Source organism: Scomber scombrus, chromosome 8 (genome assembly GCF_963691925.1).
Source record: "Scomber scombrus chromosome 8, fScoSco1.1, whole genome shotgun sequence".
Taxonomy (NCBI): domain Eukaryota; kingdom Metazoa; phylum Chordata; class Actinopteri; order Scombriformes; family Scombridae; genus Scomber; species Scomber scombrus.
The window spans coordinates 12,574,589-12,599,603 of NC_084977.1; the positions used below are offsets into that span (position 1 = coordinate 12,574,589).

The 25,015-nt window shown below is 39.1% G+C and overlaps 1 long non-coding RNA gene across 1 annotated transcript in view; it reads right to left on the reverse strand.

The window, feature by feature from the left end:
- LOC133985195 (uncharacterized) overlaps nucleotides 1-23,991 on the reverse strand; it is a 31,827-nt gene extending 7,836 nt beyond the window's left edge. Inside the window, exon 1 of the long non-coding RNA XR_009925444.1 lies at nucleotides 23,934-23,991. This is a non-coding gene — a long non-coding RNA (uncharacterized LOC133985195). The remainder of the gene's footprint in view (nucleotides 1-23,933) is intronic.
- Nucleotides 23,992-25,015: the final 1,024 nt, after the last annotated feature.

Below are 25,015 nucleotides of genomic sequence, written 5' to 3' on the forward strand. Positions count from 1 at the left end.
AAGAAATGTTGTTTTAACACTGCTAAACCTGTTCGAAGGTGGTTGGAGTGGTTTGGACCACAAAGGATATGATTTCAGCACAGGAGAGGATTGTTTGTGTCAATCTTCTTTTCTTTTAGCTATAACCGTGATCCTTCCTGACCTTTGCAGCCCTTTTAAAAAAAAAGAACAGGCACTAACCTCCACTAAGTGGTTTTTGTACCTAACTGTAACCCCAAACCTTAAACATAGTGATGGCAGGCAAAAAATGGGCATATGAATATTTTTTCTCATGGTCATTTTTAATGTTTTTTGAAGGCAAGTTTAAGGTTAAAGCAATATATCCTATATTTAAACCCTTTGTCAGAAAAAGAAAAAAGGCAAAAAAAAAAGCCTGACGAAACCGCCAAACAACATAATTCACTGTGGTTTGTGATTTCTACCAACAATGACACCATCCTCTTGTCAGGCTTTATTCATAAGCCCTTTTTAACACACAATTGCAACACAACAGGAGACATTCAGAAATCTCTGAGCTCAAGTTCTCTGTTTTAACTGTTTCAGACCCCCCTGAGCGGGAGGAGTTTTTCTCATTCCTTCTCCACTGCTGTTTTCTGCTTCTCTCCTCTCTCTCTCTCTCTTCTCTCTCTCTCTCTCTCTCTCTCTCTCTCTCTCTCTCTCTCTCTCTCTCTTCTCTCTCTCTCTCTCTCTCTCTCCTTTCCCTCTCTCCTTTCGCTCTCTTCCTTAATTTCATCTCTTTCTCCCTTGCTCTCTCTCTCTCTCTCTCTCTCTCTCTCTCTCTCTCTCTCTCTCTCTCTCTCTCTCTCTCTCTCTCTCTCTCTCTCTCTCTCTCTCTCTCTCTCTCTCTCTCTTTGCAGAGCAGCCATCCCCAGGACAACTATTAATCAGAGGCAGAAATGATAGATGTTTTGCTCACCAGCAATGCCATCTATTTTGCCTAAGTACAAACAGTAGATGTGCTGTGCATATTTATTTTTTAAAAACCCGTGGCTCAAAAGGACACACATGTATTTTGCTCATTTACACACACACACACACAAACACACACACACACACACACACACACACACACACTTTTGTCCTCTGTAAACAGCCTCCGCCACAATGACGCAGAATCCAGACTTAAATATAACAGATTCTGCTATCTGCGTTTTGGTCTCTGCTTGTGTTTGAGAGTCTGGGTAGTATTGTGTGTGTCATGGCACCTTGCAGCTCCTTCAGTGCACTGATGATTAAGCAGCACTATGAATACTGTGGTCACTGCTTGGCGTAGGATCTCTTAAACAGACTTTAAATAGGGGCATTGGTGAGTCACAGGACTATAACACTAGTTTATATATAGTGCGGTCCCCAAGACTGGAACCTATTGAAATGAATTATTAGTCTTAAGTATATTGACTGATTGTTACCCTTTCTTTCACAGTGAACTTGGCATTTATCTGACAACCAGGATGAAGAGACCTCCCAGATATGTAGGAGCAATTATCATCTTACTTCATACACTTAAGCACAATTCGAAGTCTTTCATGCTCTTATCTCCTGCCAGAAGAATCCTGTATGCCTTCAGCTTGTAGAAAAAGGTGAAGCAAAATGAAATTCTTAGATTTCACAGAAAACTTCTAAGGTTGTGGCCCCTTAGATCATTGGGCAGGGTTCAGCTAGCTGCTCAGAAGTCTGAACATTAGATCACATGTATCAGCTTTTTTTGTTTCCAGTGCCCCTAGACTTTGGACTGACCTGCCCAGAGAGCTTGCTGGAACAATCAACCTCACCTTTGAAATCACCTCTTAAAACCTATTTTATAGACTTGGTTTTATGTGACAATGTATTGTGCCAGCAAGCATAGCAACAACATGTTGCCTAGTTCGATCAGCTGAGGCCATGCCCACACAAATGCACGAAAAACTGAATATGCTCATCCTCTGAATTGTCAAATAAATATTTCTCTTTATTTTTTGATTGCCAAACAGTATTTTGTATTACTGCTTTATAAATTCATGCAAAAGTAATCCCTCCTTGAGACCCCATCCCTCTGGCTCTTTTATTATTATTATTTTGCTGTGTTCTGGACATTTCTGGGCCTCAACCTTTGGGCAATAGGTCTTTAGCGCCCAGTCTGTAAGTGCGGAGGGTGTGAGGCCGAGACTCTTAGCATAGCGACCAGGTTATAATGCTGTCTCCGTCTCTCTCCTCTGCTCCGCTCTCTGTCTCTGTGTCATGACTGTCTAAAGAGCTGCAGATGTGTGTCTGCTTGACCAAGGGTGGGGCTGAACTACGCACACGCAGCGCAGAGAGGCCACAGTGGACAGGATGAAGCTCTGCTTCACACAAAATCCGGCAATGCGGTACCTTGTGTGGAAGTGTGTGGGCGTGTTTATTTGTGCTTTAGAATATAACTGCTCTGAAACAATCAGAAAATACTGTTTTATATATCTGATTCATGGCTGTTCTTGCCAATGTCTTCATTCACACTCTTGCTTACTGATCCGGGGAGGAACGGCCAATTTTAAATGCAAATCCTGCTATTTTGTTCATGTTTTAAATTTTACTTTGTTACCTAATGTGGACATTCACTGCATGCATTGCAACTCTTGAAGGATAATTTTTGCTCTTCTCAAGTTTTCCTCTGCCTTTCCACTCTTGAGACTTTCACTGGACTTTTTCTTGTTCTCATAAGGCTGTGACACACAAAGTCACTCACTGGTTTTTCAGTGTGTCCAACACTTTATGTCTCTAATGGCTCCTAGTCATTTTCCCAAATGTTGAATCAGAAACAAATCATTTCACGCTGTTTCCCCATATTTTTCACTTCCCCTCCTGTTTTGTCTTCTATAGGTGCCCACAGGTGCAAAGCAAAGCTAAATATGTTGGTTTTGTCAGACATATTGTCAATTCTTGTTCCAAGAAAATTCCCTGTTGTTGGAGTAGAAAGTGAGACTACTGACTAGTTATTTTCCCTCAATATAAAGAACACACATACATGTTAGCAGTTGGCACAACTGTTGGCTGTTGATCTTTCGATATGTTGAAGTGCAACAGATGACAAGAGGCAACACAATGTCTCTCTTTTACTTTTTAAGAAAGACCGTGTGTCATGTGTCAGGGGAACATAGAGGGTCTAAAGAAGCTTATAATAATAAATAATGTGGGTGATTAGATGTCCCTTTACACTGTAACTGTGAATAATGGTTTGACACATAGATTGGACATAAATCACTTTATGTGGATGATGTTTGCTTTTATTTTGGAGTATAAAATTGTATAATATAAAATAAATAAAATATAAATATAAAAATTGTTGGTTATCATTAAGTCTCTGAACATTGTACCAGAGGCAACCAGTATTCAGTGGTGGGGTTGATGGTGTCACACACCTCCACCTCTCAACTAAACTTTTGTCTCCTGCCCCACAGTAATTATGTGATTGTTTTTAAGTAACTGAATCACATGAGGTGGGATGTTGGATGGGTTGGAACAGCGTGTGTGAGTGTGTATGTGTGTGTCAGTTTGGCATGACTAATGAGGATTTAGTTGGAACAAAGAGGCGTATCAGACCCACAGTGTTGGCTATGAGGGAGGCACAGTCATAGCTAAGATGCGTCCACCAATGATTGGCCAAAGAAGAATGTTTCCTATCTGGCTGCCTGCCTCACTGGCAGGCTGGATGACTAGCCGCTGGCCTGGGAATTAATTGAATAAGCCACTCCATGTACAAGAATATGACACATGCTCAGTGTGTCGAGCACTGTCAATTTACCATAGGGGGGATGGGTGGAGCTGGAGGAAGAGGAGAGGGTTGTAGAGGAGAAAGGGAGGGTGTATGGGGTGAGGAGCAGCATAGAGAAGAAGGAAGTTGATCTGCTGTTTTACAATAGATTCCAAGAAAAGGATGGTGGACGGTGAGCAGCGATTTTAAGGTTTCTGGTGGGATATCATTGTCACACACGCACCATGTAACGCCATTAAGGGTGCTTGTATTCAGAAAAATAGAAACTACAATAAAAATATATTTCTGATATTTTGTTCCTTCTTGTAGATGAACCAAACTTGATGAGTCTGATTTGATTTTGACAAAGTAAATTCAGAATGTTTATTATAAATGTTTTACTCATATGTCTTAGATGGCTTAAACACCCTGTGTTTTAGCTGCAATCATGTATAATAAACCTTACAATCGTTTGATTATATAGTATATGTACATGCTACAAAATCATTTTAAATTGCTTTTCTTTTTTTAAACTACTGTTACACAACACCACACTCAACAGCTATGTAGATGACAAAAGAATTACAAAATAAAGCACTGAAGTCATGCTTGTATTGGCTTGTATTGTTTTTTTCTTATACACTGTCAGCTCTCTCCACCATCCCAACCTCCTCCTTATGTAATATTTTTATTATTTTGTTGATTTAACAAAGATTCAATGTTCATGTATTTTTTCTCTCAGTTGAATCTTTTATGACACTCAGATTCTTTAAGATCTCCCCCATCTTACATTAGTTGTAAATGGTCAATTCCTTGACGCAAGTGTGACTAACTGAGAAGAAATGGAAACAATTGTGTATTGTTTATTTATTTATTGTTTATTTAACAAGGACAATGCACAATACCTTTATTGTACTTGATATAGCTAATAGTTCATTTCCACCTGTCATCCCTGGGTGGAGGCCACCAGTAATAAACAAAGCAATAAATAAAATTGCCGAAATAAAATCTGACAGTATGTTGTGGTGAATTAAAACATTTCACTTTGAAAACAGATGGGACAAACATTAGTGGTGTGCAGCCCAAAAAATAAAATAAAACGTTATACAATTATAGAAACACAATTTGTCGGTGGTCATAAAGTGGTCCAACTGTTTGATTGATGTTTGTAGTTGCAAGATTTGCATGATCGCGTGCAGTACAAGAAGTTAGTTGTATACTAACCACCAAAATAGTGCACTAGCAACATTATAAGGCATTAGTACATAGTATGTAAACACATACTACATTCAAATGAAGTATGTATTTTATATAAAGCTATGATGGAAAGTTGCCCATAGACACACCAATTGCCACAACTATTTCAGAGCAAAATAATAGGAATAGGAATAATAGATACAAGGAAGATGCAAGAACTAGATTTGTTGGTGTCGCTGTCATTTTTAAACAGGCTGTGAATCAATGTGTGAGATGTGGTAGTGAGTATGGAGTAAATAAGTTTTGAAACTGTAAAATGTTGGTGGGTGCAAAACATTTAGTTGATTCATGTTGTTGAGTCAGTACTCAAGGTGCTAGTTTGTTTTGTTTTTTAAAGTTTGTTTCTCTGTATTTCTGTATCTTATTTAAATGTTTGTATTTATGATTTATAATGTATTTATCTTTGCAGAACAGTAGCTTTTATGTAGCTGGTCAATAGGGTCAGTGACATAATGATAACAAGGGGTCAGTTAATAACTTAACTTTACCCAAAAATGTATTACTTTATTGTTTAGTCTTTTGCCAGGAAAAAACTGATAACACAGATATTTGACAATTCTAGCAAACCATGGCCCAGTTTTTCCAGATGTTTAAAGGGCTCTTGTGCATCAACATACACACCACTCAGCAGATTGATTTCATCATCATATCTGATCTACGATGGACAATTATGTTTAATTCCAGGACAAAATCAGGCCAGCCTCCACTCCTTTAATGACTTGCTCACCCATAAACTCATTTACATGACTGAAAATACTGCTTCTCAAAATCAGTCATGCAGTAGACCCTGGGACCCAACTGGATGTCTTGGCAAAGCTTGAAGTAAGCCAACAGTATTGAGAGTATCGATAATGAGGACACAAACCTCTACTAGACTCTGGAGCCCTGCTCAGTATGCCAGGATTTGTCCAAGTAGATAAATCAGAAATAATTGCCCAGTTCCCCTACATTTCCTGGCCACACTGTATGGAGATGAGGGGACACAACACAATACAATCAGACATCAGTCACTTCCCAGCCTTCACGGGTCAGTGGCCAAAACAATAGGGAACATAGGGTAATTGTTTACCATATTTTTGGACAAAGCAGAGTGTTTTTCAATTTCTTTTTGTCCAAATCAAGTTCTCAGTATGGTCAACTGAAAAACACAGATAAGGATGGAGATGACTATGTATCTCTTCGTCCTACCCTCCTATCAGGTTTTCTTTCTTGGCTGAACCTGGCTCACCTGCGGTATCAGCCACTTCGTACATATGGCTGTCAAACTGTAATAATGATGCATACAAAAGTTTGGAACCTGCTGAGATCTGGGTCCGCATCAATAACATGATGTCATTCATTGGCTGCAAACAAGACACCGGTAGCAGACACAGTATGTCTGTTTGTTCTCTAAAGCTTTTCAAACTGTCAAAAGATTTCAAAATGTCACTAAAGTTACAGCAAAGTCTCTCAGAAACCAAACCAAAATAAACTAGTTTGAGTGACAGTTGCATAATACAACTGATCATAAATATGGGAGTGTCTATGCATGTTTTTTTATGTAGAAAGTTAGAGAAAAAAGGAAAAATAGAAAAAAAATTGCTTTTCCTTGTATAAACAGAGAGATGACAGGATGAGGGAAGCAGGACAAATGGAGTACGGCGGGTTGAAATGGAGTGATTGACCTTTTACAGGGTCCTGCCTCAGTGCTCTTGGGTGATTGAACAGATCAGCTGTGTTCATCTTGACTGAGTAAAAGAGACAAGAGAAAAAGGAAAGATAGAGATTTATCAGTATATAAAGATTTGATCCTCCTACTGTATGTTGCCAATGTAGTAAATCATAGTGTGCGCACCTTCAGGGTAAAAGGTTGGGTTTACCCACATTGCCAAGGTGAGGTTAATTCAGGTCATGCACACAAAAAACTAATTTTGTAAATGGTTTAAAATATGAAATGTATTAGTGTCACTCTAAAAGTGCCTTAACATATGTATACCTTAATATGTAAAAATGCACAACAAATAGGTGACTAAAATACTTTATATAAAGAAAATATTTTAAAATGTAATTGCAGTGTGACATTTATCCATTCAAACAGTCAGAATTATTGTTGTAGCTTGTAGATGAAGGTATTTCATAGCAGTCCTACGTGTTTCTAACAAAGAAAGATAAGGATACAAATCTAAAGGAAAGCTTAATCGCATGTTATTGTAATATTTCATTAGATTACTTAAATGTATATCCAGATGTATATTTTTTCATATTTGAGAATGAGTATCCCGATTCTAAATGTTTTTTGTACTTAAAATGATGAATTGATGGAAGGAGAAATGACACACAAGTTTTATACACAACATGTACATTTAATAAAACAACCCTTGCTACAAAGGTTCAAGCTAGTTTTGGACAGTTTACAACCCATTTTCATACTGGATTGAAAGTGGGCTGGAATGAATGGTTTACCAGATAATTACACTCTACTTAAGAAGAACATTTGGAAAGGTATTGAAAATATGTTGTATGTATGTTTTTTTCAGAATGAAAAGTTATTGCAATATTACATCTGATGTCCTCTGGCTTTTTAGCAGCTTTTTGTAAAGTTTGCATGCTTTGTAATGTCTTAATGTATATTTTAACATCCTGTATCGGATCAGTGGATTGCATTACCACTACAGTTCAATTTACATTTGGTTTCAAGCATTTGATTTTAATCACTGATAAAGGTCAGCATAGTTATAATAAAGGGACATCTGCCACATTTTGAATAATTAAACATGTACTTTATGTCCATACCACCAGTTCCCAGGATATGAAAGCTTTTCTCAACAGTCAGCATCAGGTAGCTTTGAAGAAAAAATACTGACTGAGTAATATTTTTGTCATTGGTAGCAAATACTTTTTCAGAATAAACAAAGGAACTGGATATTTACCAAGGGAAGTGATAATCACCAAAGACCTGATCAGGCCTAATTAGCTTGTATCCAGACATATCTTCACTGTGTCCCGATCCATTTCAAATGCATCTCAAATGTGTCTTCAGTGACCGATTCCAATGAGATTCTTCTTCTCCACTCACATGTGATTTTATCTAAGAGAAAACTAAACACTACAAAACAGAAAAAATCATCTGAAGAGAGGACTGCAATGGCGTCATCGGTGCCTCGACTTGTTTCCTGGGTTGACAGGCATAAACATATCAGGTTATTTAAAGCTTAGTCACGTTATATATGTACGAGAAGCACTAGAAAGCTGAATTAGTATTCCTTGGAGATGCACCTACATTCATATGATATGATATAAGAAATCTGGTCATGTACTCTTACTTATTTAAACAAAAGTTCTGGGTTTCATTTTAGTTTTAGTAATCAATCCTTTCAGTTATAATTCTTGTAGTAAAAATATTTTGGGCTTGCTTAACACTATTACAACAGAGCCTATGAGTCATCACAACTACAAGCGATCAGACGGGTTTCAAAGTCCATATATCCAAAGTGCTTATTTTGACATGACATTAATGTTGGAATTATAACACACATTTTCTATTACAAATTTCTATTAAGCTTTGGAGACCTTCCCGTTTGTTTGTTTTTGTTTGTTTTGTGAGATGAAAAACAAAAGGTATAACAAAGTGGACAAATCCTTGATCATTAATGATATTTTTGTAATATTACATCTATCGATACTCCCTAAGTCTTTAAAGGGATTTCATCCGTAATAAATATGCAGCTGGCCGACTATAAATCTGTTTCACAGTTAACTTTGTGATTTTCACAATGGGATTTAGTTTGGGACGTGTTAGAGCACCGCTCTTTGTCTTCTTTCATGCCTGAAAAACTAAGTTCTCTGTGCCTCAGTCAGTCTGTTAATAGCTTTAAACAACTTTACTCCCACCACTGTGACTGTCTTTGGCAATGCAGTCATTTCATTTTCATCAGTTTCGCAGATGTAGTTGTAATAGTTTCATGGATACGTTCCCTATTTTACATCACTCAGAGCTCATTTACTCTCAGTAAGTTTCCAGACAAATGTATTTATGCAAGACTGTTTGGAATATTTGAGAGATTATTCACATATGGAAGAACTGGAACAAAAGTAGCACTTTTCAGATACATTTAATTTTCAAAGATGACGTTATAGACGACAGATGACTTTTGTATAATTTGACTTTGAACAGAAGTTGCGCATTGTCAATTTCGACTCAAGTGGGTCAAAACCAATGCAACGGTATAAACTTGAATTATTTTCATTACTCTTTTTTTTATTCAAATGTTTGACAATGACATTGTTAATATGTGATTACAAACATATTATGTCCTTTGTTTTAATAAAAAATGATTACATTTCACTTATAGAACACAGCCAAACAAAAAGTGATGCGCATTTTGTTTTTATTTTTTTCAGATCTCTGTAGATCAGCCTAGCCTGGGTATACTCATGCTCTCATTCCAGCGAGATTCTACTTTGCTCAGAAAGTTAGCATGGCCACCGAGACAAAATTTTCGGTAGGGAACCAATCACAGAACGGGGAGGTGGGCTCAAGGCTATGACGCCCGTAGAGCGACTCTGTTTACATCCAGCATGGTGGCCACAAAGGTGCAGCAACCGTTTGAAGCAGCAGTAGATAGTGTGCATAAAATTGGAAGGCAAGTTCACTTTGAAAATAGAACAAAAACTTGCGCTACATGATTTTTCCTTCATAAAAAGGATGTGTTCGCGCTGATCCCTACAGGCTCTGAATACGTCATCGTCTATCGTTGATATGATTGGCTGTAAGTTTGTCCAGTAGCGTACAGAAGCATTTGATCGACATTCGTTGATCCCGCCTCAAATACGAGGAAATGAACGGCTCCTTGCCAGACCCTACCTCAATCTCACATGACATTGAGATGCGGTCTGGTGTTAGCCAGGCTTAGATCAGCCCGCAAATCATATTGAATGATTTACAGTTAAATATAACTTTTTAAAGTGAAGTAAACCAATCGAATAAATGGTCATTGTTACTGTAATGAGATGAAAAAAACCCCTGTTACAATCCTCCCGATGATGACTTCTGTCGGTTAAACCCGCCTTGCTTCTATACTGTAAAACACTGACATGGCAAACTTCAGGTTGTGTTAAAGTACTAAATAATCTGTCAAATGATAATAACAAAGCTCATGAGGCAATAAACACAACAAAAAGTATGAAGTATCCACATGATTTCCCATGGTTCTGGTGACTTTAGTCCTCTGTTACTTTCGACCCTGTACTCCCCTAATAAATCTGTTATGTTTTCAGCAAGATGGACCTTTAAATACTGTACTCAATATACAATGCATGTGCACACAATTAATGTTTTTTATTCAGTTTTTATATTAGCTGCTATTAAAACAACTGGCTCTGTGTTTGCCTCTTTTGTTGAACTTATTTGTGGACAACTTGTATTTCCATGCCCGTTTGTTGACTCTGATGAAAATGTCACTTGGCCTGCTGTTCAACAGTAAGAATTTTCCATTCCATTTTTTATTCATGCGTGTTCATGTTCAGTATACACCCACGCATAATGTATGTTTATACACTGACACACACATTGAACACTCTGTGACTGTTTGATGTAGGCCTCTCAGTGGGTGTATTTTCAGTAGTTCATTTTAACATTCGTTTGCTTCACTCAGGATGTGCTACAAGCCCAACCTGTTTTATTTGTTGTATGCCTGTGTGAAATTAATATGGACGGTTTGACTCGGACCACATTGAACAGTATGTTCTCATAGTGTGAGCACAAGACTTCCGTATCACAACATCAGACTCTATTGTTGCTGCACACATGATACCACATGTTGCTTCTAGTTAGAATTAATCACTGCTCCCTATCTCTCATCCTAAACACACTGTATGGAGCAATGTAATTAAAACATTTCTATAGCAAAAGCAACAATAAAAGCAACTTTGTGATTCAGTCTCTGCTTCGGGTAAATGATGATCTGCAAATGAGATCTGCAGCATGTGCAAAGATGAGACTGGTGCCCGTTCATTAGGATACTTTTGGATCAACCCCCAAATCAGTGTTGGGGTCATTAATAGAAAAATGCATGTATTACACAACAATGATTTCTAAGTAAACAGTTCATTTAGAACATGGCCAGTCTCATCTCTTGGTTCCCTGTATTTCTATATAGTTGAGCAAACCTATAGATGATTATTATCTAATCTTGACATTTCTCATCCAAATTATTTTTTCCAGGACTGTGTGAAACATATTTAGTTTTTAATTAATTCATCTTCTGCCAAACTTTTAAAGGATTGATAGCAGAGCAACTTCATTTATGACTGCTGAAATGATTTGTGAAATGGAAAAGGTAATCTTTTGCAGTGGTCCTTACTGGGGATAGATAGGGAGTATGTGATACTGAGTAATAGAAATCCATTCATGCCATTGTTCCAACTGTGTTTTTTGGACTTCATCATGAGTTGTAGCAGCTGAGATGAACTATTGCTACCTCTGGCGACTCGTTAGTGCTAAGCTAATTACTGGTGCTTTGGTGGAGGGGGGTTAGGATGTGAGGGGAGGAGCCAGGCTAATGAAGGATTAGACAGAGGTTGTTACCCTGTTTCCCTTTGATGGGATTACTGCGCTTTGGGGTATATACTGGCTGGCTTCTAATGATGGTCGTTCTGGTGTCACTGGAAACAACACCAACTCTAAAAGTGGCCTTGGGCATGAGTGGAGTGGAAAGGAAAGGAAAGGAAAGGAAAGGAAAGGAAAGGAAAGGAAAGGAAAGGAAAGGAAAGGAAAGGAAAGGAAAGGAAAGGAAAGGAAAGGAAAGGAAAGGAAAGGAAATATACAGTGACACTGTGAGGTTTAGTTAATTAACCCCTTTTTTGCACCACGGCTGCTCTCTGCCATCACCTCACTCTGGGAAGCATGCATAGCATTAAAAGGTTGTTTCACTGAAAACACTGCTGCAATAATTCTAGAATTTCATACTGCTACATATCCAGAGCTTGTGTAAAATACTGATGTGCTTCCCACCAACAATGTGTGAAACCGAAACGAGTGAAAAGGTATATATGTTGTGAGAAGCAGTCATATCATTGGGAGTTGTCATGGTAGCTCAGTTCTCATTGATATGCATACCAGCTTATAATTTCGGCGCTGGTGATTCTCAGAACAGGATGAGTCACACATACCCGACTTCAGCCTCTTCCCTGTCTCAGAGCTAGCTTGTAAGAACTTGAGACTGAATTGATCTTCATTTGGAAGACAAACTATTTACTGACAGTACATTGTTTGTGCTTCTAAATTCAATTTTGCCACATTTTATAACAACAATGAATGCCCCCATGGACAAAAAACACATAAACCAATCAGATAAGGCTCCACAAATCAATATTATTTATATTAAGAGTGGATCAAATTCAAATGTAACAGGTTTTGTTCACAGAACAGAAAAATTATCACTCAACTCTGCAGTTCCCTTTAGGGGAGTGTGTCTATGTTCCCACAGCCCTATGTTCCCACAGCCCTATGTTCCCCCAGTTTAATAATAAAATAAAGAATTTCACCTTTCTTTCAAGCATTTTCATAGATGAAAAAACAACCACGCGTTATGTGCATTAGGGAATGGCCATACCTGTGCTGTGGGAATGTAGGCCTGAGGAAACATAGGGCCTAATTTTGATGGGAGGAACATTTCTTAGAAATGGGGGAACATAGGGCTGTGGGAACATAGGGCTGATCATAAATTAGTGTACTGAGCAAATGTAAATGTTTTACCTGATGATGAATGAAGTTCTGAGATATTGAAATAAAACCAAAGATGTCAACCTTACAATGGTGCTAAAGGGAACATCAAGGGTTTACCTAAATCAATAGGATTAATCTTCTGGGGACACTGAATGTCTGTGCCAATCCATCAAGTAAATATTAAGATATTTCAGTCAACAAGTGAAAGCTTTGACCTGAACAATCAGACAGTCACCAAAATCATTGTAATTGATGGGGAATTTGTATACCTGTAGCACATGGAAATCTACCAAACAGTTGTTGAAGTATCTCACTCTGTCTGTCAGTGGTACCATGAAGAACCCTGTTATAAACCTCAGTGGTGGCACTAGAGCTAAAGTCTGGGGATCACCAAAGTCAGTGAGATTCATCGTCTAAGGACCATGAATGTCTATATAAAATTTCATGGCAATCCATCTTATAGTTATTGAGATATTTCAGCTTAGTCTTATTAAATTCCATTAGACCTAACAACTCATTACTACCCATGCCATGACATGAATTATTATTATGTTACAGCAACTAGCTAGCATATACACAACACAGTGTAAAACATTTATGCTTCCATTAGTGCTGGATACAAATGACAGGTCTGATCTGAATATGCACTGAAAATCTAAACATGAGCATACATGACGTAGGTGGTTGGATTAAAATGGCAAAATGCATCATGGTGGTGCCATAGCAACCAAGAAAGGCTCCTCCCCGTCAGGGTTGAGAGCAAACAGACGAGGATTCTGCCTGCATGAACAAAACTGACTCAACAACATGATGAACGTCACTTGTCAATATTTGAATTATGGATGTTGCCTGTAGCTTTGTATGTGTAACACTCATCTGCCTCTCTCTATCCCGGTCTCACACACACTCTGTTGTGTGCATCAGTGACAGACTCGTCCAGGGAGTAAATTTGCCCTCTTTGTTTTGTTTTGGGGGGCTTTAATTTTGCTGCTGTTGGAAAATTACCCATAATTGCAGCCTGCAAATGCTTATCCCTCTCTTTCTCCCCTCCAGCTACTCTCTTGTGTACACTAGCTGTACACACACACACACACACACACACACACACACACACACACACACACACACACACACACACACACACACACACACACACACACACACACACACACACACACACACACACACACACAAACTGTTACACTCTGTAGATAAAATGGTTGCTGCTGAAGGATAGACCTACATTTTTTCACTGTCACACTTGGACACATTTTCACATTGAAATATGCACACACGCGCACGCACGCATGCATGCACGTCCACCCTTAGGTTGATAATGAGACTGGAGAAACATGATCCATGTTTCATAGTGCAATCTAATTGATTACACAGAATATTTGGCCACAAACGTGCCCAGCCAGCAGCCATGCTGTTTGTTTTCATCTCTGAGTTACATTACGTGCTTCTGGAAAGCTGTGATCAATAAATTTTATGGTCAATAAATCATTCAGGATCTATTCCTCAAGCTGAGTTTGTGCTCCACAAAACACAGATGAGAATTCCTCGATACTGATGGTAACCAGTAGTAAAGTACAAGCCAGTGTAGTCAGCTTGTCAACATGTATGATGCAATGTGTTTTTCTGCAGATGTTCAACATTGTGAAATTTCACATATGCTCATGATAATATGTAATATACACTGTATATTGCATGCATACTTCTCTGTATTGCTCATCCTCGCACACACACATACAGTAATTATATATAGTGACCACAGATTAAGACAGCAGACAGTATGGCGGGTTTTGCAGGAGAATATTTAAACATGCTCTTTAAAGAGTGTTGATACTGTGCTCGCTGTCCTTTGGCCCAGATATAGATTAGTTGACCTGTCTTATCCACGCTTAGTGTGATTTTGTTCTTGTGGTTTTATGTCTCATTCCTTCACAATAAAACTCAGTGGATGTTGGTCAGTTGGTTGGACAAGTTCACTCTGAGCACATAATAAATAAATAATAAAAATGTATTCGTATAGCATTTTTCTTAACGTCACAAAGTGCTGTACAGCGGGGAAAAAATAAAAGACATGGAATTACAAATGTATTTTGATTGGAGTAGTTTCTGCATTTCATGGAAAATAAACTAATATAATCCAAATTGAGTTGGATTACTCCTGGATCACATGTCTCTTTTATGAGATTGAATCCAGACCTCCACAACTGAGAAAAGGAGTAAGTGTGCAAAGAAATGAAGAAAATAAGGAAAAACTGGAAATTCTTCTTTAAAAAAAATGACATACATTATTTAGAGCTACATTAGCAAAACTGAAGGAGAGGATCCCTATTATTGGTCACGCTCCGAAAAAACAGATCGACATTTCCCATATTAATATAACATGATAGCATCTTTCATTAGACCCTCCCTGCCCTCTAATGGCACTTTTCCACTATACAGTTCTAGCACGACTTGACTCGACTCGGCTCGACTCGACTGTTTATTTTGCGTTTCCGCTAGGGAAAGTACCTGGTACCTGTTACTTTTTTAGTACCTGCTCTGCCGAGGTTCCAAGCGAGCCGAACCGATACTAAATGTGACGTCAACAGACTGCCGGCCACTGATTGGTCAGAAGAGTTGTCGCTGGAAGAGTCATGAGCCGTCACATACAAGAATCCAACCTGCCGTTTTTTAAATACCGGCAACAGCGTTAGAGCCATACGGCTCAATTTTCTTGCTTTGTGTGTGACAAAAAGCCACATACAGCAGCAAGTACACCATCGCCTCCATGTCCTCCATTGTTTATGTGTTTTGTGTAGCGTATAAAACAAAGTCACGACAGTTTCGCGGAGTCGTGCTATGACGTTGAGTAGGTACTTTTTTGTAATGGAAAAGGTCGAGTCTGTGTCGAGTCGAGCCAGGTCGAGCCGAGTAGTGCTAGAGCGGTATAGTGAAAAAGCGCCTTAAATGACCAAACTCCACACCTGCAGTGTGAAATTTGGGCTTTTTGTACAATACATTTGTAGGCTCCTAACCCAAGCTGAGATAACCCTGATGACATCACCATAGCATCACCATCAGGATTATTTTCTCAAAGCTTTTCCAGACCTCCAAGAAACATTTTACAACTGATCAGTTCTGACGGTGATGAGTAAACTGACATTTGTGTGTGAAGTCGGTAAAGCTTTATTGGCAATGTTTTGACCCAATACTGGTCTTCATGTTTTTCATTGTTATAAAATATGTGTGTAGTTTGGAGAATCAGAAGAAATGGAGGTCAACATTTGAAGAACACAACAAACACCAAATATCTTGAGCAGGATTGACTGTAAACCCACAACTCTGCAAGGGCATTGCATGTACTTGTTATTTCCACTTATTCATCAATCTCACTGTCCTTTTTATGGTGGTTTGTACCCATCTATATATCGACTTGTCTATAGATGCTATTATGAAAAGTCTCTTTGCCATGTAGAGACACTAGGTACTGAGAGTAGGTGACTAAGATGGCCGTAGCACAGAAAGGGAAAATAAATTCTCTGCGACAGGGAGGAAAAAAAAGAAAAAGACTGAGAAAAGGAAAAAGGGAAAGGGAAATACAAGGAGCGCGGGACTTGTGAAGTTTAGAGGTACAGCGGGACCTTATAAAGTGGGCAAAAGAGTGTGAAGATAGAGCACATAAAAAGGGAGTGAGGGATAGGGAAGATTGGAAAAGAGAGCAAAGCCAAATAGAAGAAAGATTGGTCTGCAGAAAAGTGGAGAGCAGGCGAGATGAGAAGGAGAGGGTGCAGGAAGGAAAGGGAGAGGACAGAGAACAGTGCAGAAAAGAGAAAAAGAGCAAGGGAGACAGAAAGGGAAAGAGAAAGAAAAAGAGAGGGAGAGTAAAGAGGTCATGGAGTGGTTATGAAACCAACTCTGACCTAATCTGGCGTGTTTATGACTGTGTTTTCCTTTTTTCCAGGCGTTGAGATGCAGGCTGGAATTAGACTGGGCGGTGGCTTAGGATGAGCTCAAATAGAAGAGAGAGACAGAGAAATGGGAGCATATTGTATTGTCCTTTTTAGATAAAGATACAGCTCTATGTGTGTGTGTGTGTGTGTGTGTGTGTGTGTGTGTGTGTATGAGGAGGGGGGCTGGTGGTGGAGAAGTCAGGGTGGGTCACAAACAGCTTCATTCAGATGCACCCAGCAGCACATGAGCCCGAGTCAGTGAAGACTTGTAATCATTAACCAGTGAAATCAGTGCAAACAATAGACAGGTGTTGAGGTAAGTTTCTGTCTGTCCATACACGAAAACGACGCCAGGTAGGGGAACCCAGCAGAGGACAACAAATTGAAATTTTTTGAGTTAATAAATCATTATGTTTACAGTTATTTTATAATACTATTAATTTACTATGGTTCCACTCTGTAGTGCTCATTTTAAAAAACAGCAATTATTTTCATTTTTTAGAGAAAAGCAAATGGTAATGTCAAAGCCCAGGAGACCAGGGTTCACACGTTGAGTCACAATCATTTTTTTTGTTAAATGTTAATAAAAATAAACACATCATGTCTCATGCTTCAAGGTAATGTTGATGTTTTAACACTATATTTAGCTAGTATTTTACAGTTAACTTAGTTAACATTTCACCATTGAGTATTGTTGAGATAGCTTTTACTTGCTCATTGTTTCGGTTCCCACAGACCTCCTGTATGTGTGAAAATAATAATAATTCCTAAATTAATTGTTTTCCTCATTAAATTAAAACAAATGGTAACATTTCACCTTGAAATAGACTGGGTTGCACATTTGATGAAGGTAACAACATACAGAAATCACCATAAAGTATCATTTATACACCATAGAAGGAAATATTTCATGTTTACATGTTAAATTAACTGAGCAACTTTTTTGTGTGTGTGTGTGTGCCAAAAGTCAGTAACAGACAAAGAAATGTACAGTATTTCATCCTATAATGACATAAGTCCAATGAGCAAACTGTTACATTACTCTAATAAATGAAACCCAAATAGACTTATTAGGGATTTGGGAGGGGTAGTACTGCATAATAATCACAATTACAATAGTTATTCTCATGAAATTAGGAAAAGCATGAAGAATCAAGGCGATAGAATAATGCCAGGTATGTTTTTGAGCTGTTAAATAGGGGCCGGGGTCCCCAGGACTCAGACTAAAACATTACTGTTAAGTCCAGGATCCTAATCTTAAACTAAGTGCTGTGAGTTAATCGTGTATTTGTTGCTACAATATTTTAGTGGAAACAAATAACATACATTGTAAAGCATTTTAAGTTAAATGTGTGATTTGTGACTTTGGACTATATGAAATAGTCAATTTGATTCTTTACATGAATATATAATAGATTTTTCATATGTTTCTCTCTTGCACTCTTTTGCTCGCACCTTTTCTCTTTGTCTGAGGTGCTCATCTATTTCACTTCTGCCATGCTTTACACTGAATTATAGATTTGACATCACATTCCAGTTGACCTGCTGCCACTGCACTTGGGTATAAGAAGTGCTGCATTTCTGCTGGATATTGTATAGATTTTACAGGGGAGTGAATGATCTTCTTCTCATGGTAATGAAACCAAAGATATTGTGACACTAATACTCATTTAATATGCTAGTCCACCTAAACATGTGTGGATATAAACAACTCTCTCTGAAAGCTAGAATGTGGCAAAAGGTTATGTTAACCTGCAACGTTAGAGATCTCTACAGATCTGAGGAGTTGTTTCCACTTATTTGAAATGATCAGCTATGCCAAATATGTGCATAGACTATGTGTGGTTTGTATGTACATACAGACCATAGACTGACTAACGTTGGACATAGCGAGGTGTGTTGTCACCCATTGGTATACATTGGAGCCAGTTGGAAGCCCACGTTTGCAGCTTATGGTCGATATCATCTAGCTACTGGGAACACCTTGTTGTGTACACTTGGGCTAAAGTTAGCTACTGTGGCTAAATTATGCTAACAGGGCAGGTATTGTAATCAAGTAACATTAAAGTTAGTGTAATATTGCGTGACACCATCCTGTGACAGTTTCCTGAACCACAAACAAAGTAATAATCATCTGTTTATTTTTAAACAGAGCCTCAGAAAGTCGAGACATCAAGAGTCTCAGTGCCGGGGAGAGCAGCAGGCAAGCAAATTGTCAATCAAAGCTATTGATCAAGGGCCACACAGCAGACGTAAAAGCCTACTGTAAGCCTTCAGATTTTATAAAAGGTCTACACTTATTTATTACTTACTTATTATTTATTACAAATGTATTGACTGGGACCATAATGAGTAGTTAACTGCTTTTTTGAATGGGAGCTGGCATAGTTGGTGGCATTTCACTTCAAGGTACTTCTACACTGACTTCAGCCTCAAGCTGTGGTAGTTGCCAATTGGTTCATACTTGAGGAACAAACCCAAGAGCGTTACCAAGCTTCGGTCAAGCCAGTATTTTAACAGCAATATTTCTGACTGGAATCAGTTTATTTTAATTCAATTGGCACTGTACTGTTTGGTGAAGTTTGTAGAAGCAAATTTGTGCTGTTGACCAATTGCAAAAATGTCTTGACTTTGCTGACTTTTGAGAGAGCAGAGAACCGCAGAGTCCAAAATGGAGGAAGCCAACCTATTAGCACACCAACCAGTGTCATATGACAGCGCCTTTCTCTTTGTATCCACTTTGCCACAAACAAAATTAGCAACAACCAGTGGTAACCACTGCACAATGGCTACCTCTTCACTACGATGTGAGAATTCAAATAAAACGTACATGCCCTGACTGAAATAGATTTTTCATGTTGATGTACAGATTTGCAGTAGGGGTTGTATTTTCTTCGCCCCATTTGACACCAACTTTAAAGGAGTTAATTTGTAAGTTAAAACTTGCTCAGGTTAAGTCACTCAATCAAGAGGTAAGTGTGCAAATCTAAAAAGTCAGCAAACTTGCATCCTCCTCAAAACCACAACGTTTTCAAAAGAAAATGTATTATTGAGATTTCACGTGATAACATCTGAGGTTTCATATCAAAATGATTTTTATCGCCCCAAACTTTCTAAATTTTCCACACCTACAAGTATCCACTTTTACATATAGCGTAAACTGAGGTGTTGTTCAATAGTTAAAGCCTAAAGCTTTAGTTAAAAGCTTAGAGTATTTCTGATTGGAGCTTTCTAGTGGTCAATACGAATGATCCAGCGTTTTCCTCAGACTGGATACCTGATTAAATCAATTTGTCCACATTTCATCACAGTTTCATATGTTTCAGATGACATAAACCAGTTAAATCACTGGAAAATCACCTTGGCAAATGGCACAGCATCTAATCACAGTTGGCCCAGTCACAGGTAATGGACCAGCTCCAGGATGTGTTTCTTGATAACATCACCAATTGCAGCCCTTTAGGACTAGTACTTGTTTTACAATAACGTAGCATAACATTTTTAACTCAAACACCAAAAACTCAAGTTGAACCAAATATTTTCGCTGTAAGTAAGTCTTAATTTAATTAAGCTGTATCCTCAAATAGAACAGAACAAAATAAAATAGATGCTATAGTAGCATGCTAAGCATTTTTGCCATGACTGCAAAGTCATCATAACATCATGGTAAGTGGGTTATCGTAACAGTGACATATTTTGGAGAGGCACCAAATGTTCTCTGTTCATGTGTCATCACAACCTCTCATCACATTGTGATTATATCAGCTGAGGGATCATGCCAAGCCGGTGTAATATAAACCCTGCGTTATGCCTTGTTCAAGAGCTGCAATTCATTAATGAACTTGATAGTAGGAGAGTGTGTGCGAGTTTGTGTGTGAATGTGTGTGTGTAACGATTTCTGGGAAGCAGCAGTGAGGCTCACCAAGTCCGCCGACTGTCTGGGAAAAGGCATAAACAGTGGTGTTTTAATGCTTCTCTCTGTCCTCCTCTGCCCGCATAGGATTGCAAAACAGCATTGCTCACAGACGTGTGTCTGCTTCACTTTCTTGTGACTAAAGCCAAAAACAGACAATCCTTCTCCAGCTGGATTTATTCTGATAAAACAAACATCGCAAATGAAGCCTAATTCAGATCTGTATTGAATATTTTCAATTTATGATAATATTAACATTCTACCTTCAGTAGAGCTAGATTAAATGTTTGTATTGAAAAAAGAAATGTTTATCATGAAATAAGAATGCACATCGCAATAGGCTGGACTGGATTCATATTCATGTGTATCATGTGCTGTTTACTGCAGGGAAAAGGCCAACTAACCACCTTCACGTTTTCTGTCTTCTCCCTTACAGGGCCTCTTCAACCCCCACCCCCTGTTCTTGCACACAAACGCACCAAATCGCTCTCTCTGTCCCTCTCTCTCTCTCTCTCTCTCTCTCTCTCTCTCACACACACACACACACACACACACACACACACACACACACACACACACACACACACACACACACACACACACACACACACACACACACACACACACACACACACACACACACACAAACACACACACACTAGATGCACTAACACATTTACTGTGCACACAATGTGTAAGTTTAAGCTCACACACACTCACAAAGACACATGAGAACACATAGAAATGCACACACACACACACACACACACACACACACACACACACACACACAGACACACACACACACACACACACACACACACACACACACACACACACACACACACACACACACACACACATTCCTACCCGCTCGGCTGAGACGGTATGTGAACAAACCACAGACAGGGAGAGGTAGAGAGGGCCAGGCCTCCACTCTTACTGATTACTGCAGGAGAGACGAGGAGAGAGGAAGCTGCTGCCAGCTCCTCTCACAATGACCTGCACACACACATACACACATACACGCACCAAATACACGCTAATGCACACACGTACACACAAAGAGAAACAATAAATCTCTCTGCTGTCTGCTGCACTACTGTTTATACAAATGAAGACAACAGAACACGCATGTTACCACACATAAAAGAAAATGAGACGCTCACTCACAGAGATAAAATCAGTGGAATTGTTGACACATATGAACACCGTCTAAGACCGCACACACATGCATGTACACCTTTCGGTTTTAAAAAAAACAGCGTGACATACATTAATGCTTTTACAGCTCCCACTCTTGGACAAGCATTTACACTGGCTCACCCAGACCTGGCCCTAGTTACAGAGAACAGGATCGTGACGTGAGTGGAAGGGAGAAACGCAAGGTATTGTTGTATTTTAGGACATGAAAGCTACTGTAAAGACAGAGTAGTAGTATTAGTAGAAGTAGATGTTGTGGTGCATTTTAATATCTTATCCAATTTAAAACACAGTCAAATGGTGAATGGTTGCTGCATTATCAACTGTCGTTGTGGGAAACATCACTAATGGAGTGCAATTTTTCAGCTTTCCAGCTGGAAGCAAAACGATGGAACTCAGGTCACTGAGTTAACAAAGAGGTGTTGATTGGCATGGGTAGCAGCTGCAAGATGAATAAACATCACCCTCAGCAACATTTCCCGACTTATGTTCTTGTGTTCACAGCATTTTCACACAGGTAAGTCACTGCTAGCTCTACATACATGGTGTAGAGTAACAAAGCTGTGTTGTTTGTCGTTGGGTTGTTGCTACACAGCTAACTTTACACAACTAGCTGGCTGCATAGCTACATAACTAATCAAATAAATGATTTGTGTTTTTTCAGGCAAACTAACCTATTAGATGCTACAGTGCCTATCCTGACTGGGTACCTTCATTACTCCTCGAACACACAGATGTGAAAGAAACACACACTGAGCAGTTTAACCGAGGACAAAGAGACAGCAAGCTCTCACAGGGAACAACACTGCTCCTGCAGCAAAAATGGATGAAGTAGCACCACAGGGTGTAGCTGGAGAGAGGTCAGAGATGGATGAAACAACACCACCAGACCTAGCAGGCCAGAGATCAGAGATGGATTAAGCTGCACCATCAGATGAAGCTCCACAGAGGTTACAGGTGGACGAGACTGAACCATAGGACTGGAGAACAACAGGAATGCAGCTTTTGGCCACATGCATGCCAAAATTAACCACTTGTTGAAAGAGAATGGAATACCTGAAGGAAGAGCTCTCCCAAAAGAAGATGAGCATTGCTTGAAAGATGTTGACGTGAAGGTCAAATACCACACTGGGTTTACATGTTTTGCTGTTGTGATGGGTTTGCTGATACAGCTTCTTCCCTGCCTACCACAGACAGGCCAAAAACGTTCTCATTTTCAGATGTTCCTCTTAACTCTGATGTGCCTGAGGCTGAATCTGTCTATCCGGCACATTGCACACCTCTTATGCATGGACCAAAAGACTGTGTCCACCACATTTAGAGACTTCATAGGTGCACTGTTTATACACCTCAGCCCTTTGGTGCACTGGCCAGAGAGACATTGCTTGCAAGACAGCATGCCAGATGTACTTTGCTTTGAATAAAAGCATCTGCTAAATTAAATTGTAAATTGAAATTGCCACATCAGTTTGTGGAGGCTTTCGGCAATTGTGTTGCAGGTATTGTGGAGAGCTTTGAAATTTACATTGAGAGACCATCAAATCTTAAAGTTAGAGCAAAGATGTTTTCCCGCTACAAACACAAGCACACCATAGAGTATCTCATTGGCATTATACCCAAGGGAGCTATCTCTTTAATTTCCAAAGGGTGGGGAGGTCGTACCAGTGACAAGCATGTGACTGAAAACAGTAGCCTTCTTTATAAACTATTGCCTGGAGACTTCGTGTTGGTGGATTGTGGATTTGGAATCAAGGGCAGTGTGGGACTAATGTGTGCAGAAGTGAGAATCTCTGCATTCACAAGAAGACACTCCCAGCTGGATGCAAAAGATGTGGAGGAGACACGGCAGATAGCTCACCTCAGGGTCCATGTGGAGAGGGTGATTGGATGTGTACACACCAGCCACATCATACTAAATGAGACCAAGTCAGTGAGCATGGTGCATAAATAAAAATAAGTAAATATGTATAAAGTCCACAGTACCAGTGTAGTACATATATAGCAGGTAACATGAATAAAGTGGCAGTGTAACCTTCAAGTCCTGGCATTTCAAGTACAATTAAGATTTTAAAAAGGCAAATATAAAACTATCCAGTTGAACACAATTTAGCAGGATAGACTTGGCATAAATGAAATATAATATTCATTAATATGTTTTAATAATGCATAATCCCATGAAAATAAGAATCGTTGTGTTTGTTTTACCTTAAAATGAGCCCTTTGTATCTACATACAGAGCGGGTTCCCTTCCACCAAGGCCCTCATGTTGCACCATCATATTTCTACAGTAGCCCAGAACAGACAAACCAAACACTGGCTCTAGTATTTCACTGGCTCCCTTTTGTGTTCTCCTACACACTTGGAAGGGGAACAGGAGGGCCATTCAGTTGGTTGCAACCTCACCGCTGGATGCTCCTGAATCCTATATACTACCTAATATACTGTATATAAAGATAAAAACATGAACATAAAACCTACTGCAAAGAAAAAGTCCAAACAACTGTCTTTTACATAATGTGCACCATGTTAATTAAAAAAATAAAAAATAAAGCTATAAATTAAAGACACCAATTACTAAACAAAAAAGTGTCTGTAAATACAAAAAGAGGCTTGTGCTCCAGTGTTTCAGTTTGTCTGTGTGCATGTGGCACAGAGGCATGGCTCACTAGCTGAAGATGTCTGACTGAGTCCCATACACCCGAGGTAGAACCACTGGATTGCAGTTTTTGTTGTCACAAGCCACCATGTCACCCTGGTCTTCAGGCCCTCCTCAAAGGCACCACAGTCTGTTTATATTCTCCACTGCCTGTTTTCTTGGCGTCTTGTGCAAGTTGGCCAAGAGGTTGCCTTTAACTTGGTTAAAGGTTTCGCATGCGGCATTGTGGAGGCTGATCGGGAGCAGTAACAAAAACCACAAGCTTGGGTAGAGAAACCTTGAGGACAAACTGTCCTTTGTCAAAAGTGTTGTCCAGAAGTCCACATCTGATAGAATCTGAACCACAACACAGTCTTTCTGCATCCACACTACAAAGTCACAAAATTCTGACCCAGTCACAAAGATCTGTGTTTGTGCTTGACTGTAGCACTCATGTTTCTACTTCAAGTTTAACTTCCAATCAGTTAGCTTGAGACAAAAATCCCTGTCAATTGCACAGAACTGCAGGATGGAGGTGTTGTGGTACTTAAATGTACAGACAGCCTTTTCCCTCAACATGTGCCCATCAGGTGATGCCCCAACTTATGGAAATTATGTATTTATTACAAACCTACAATGCTCCACTTTCAGG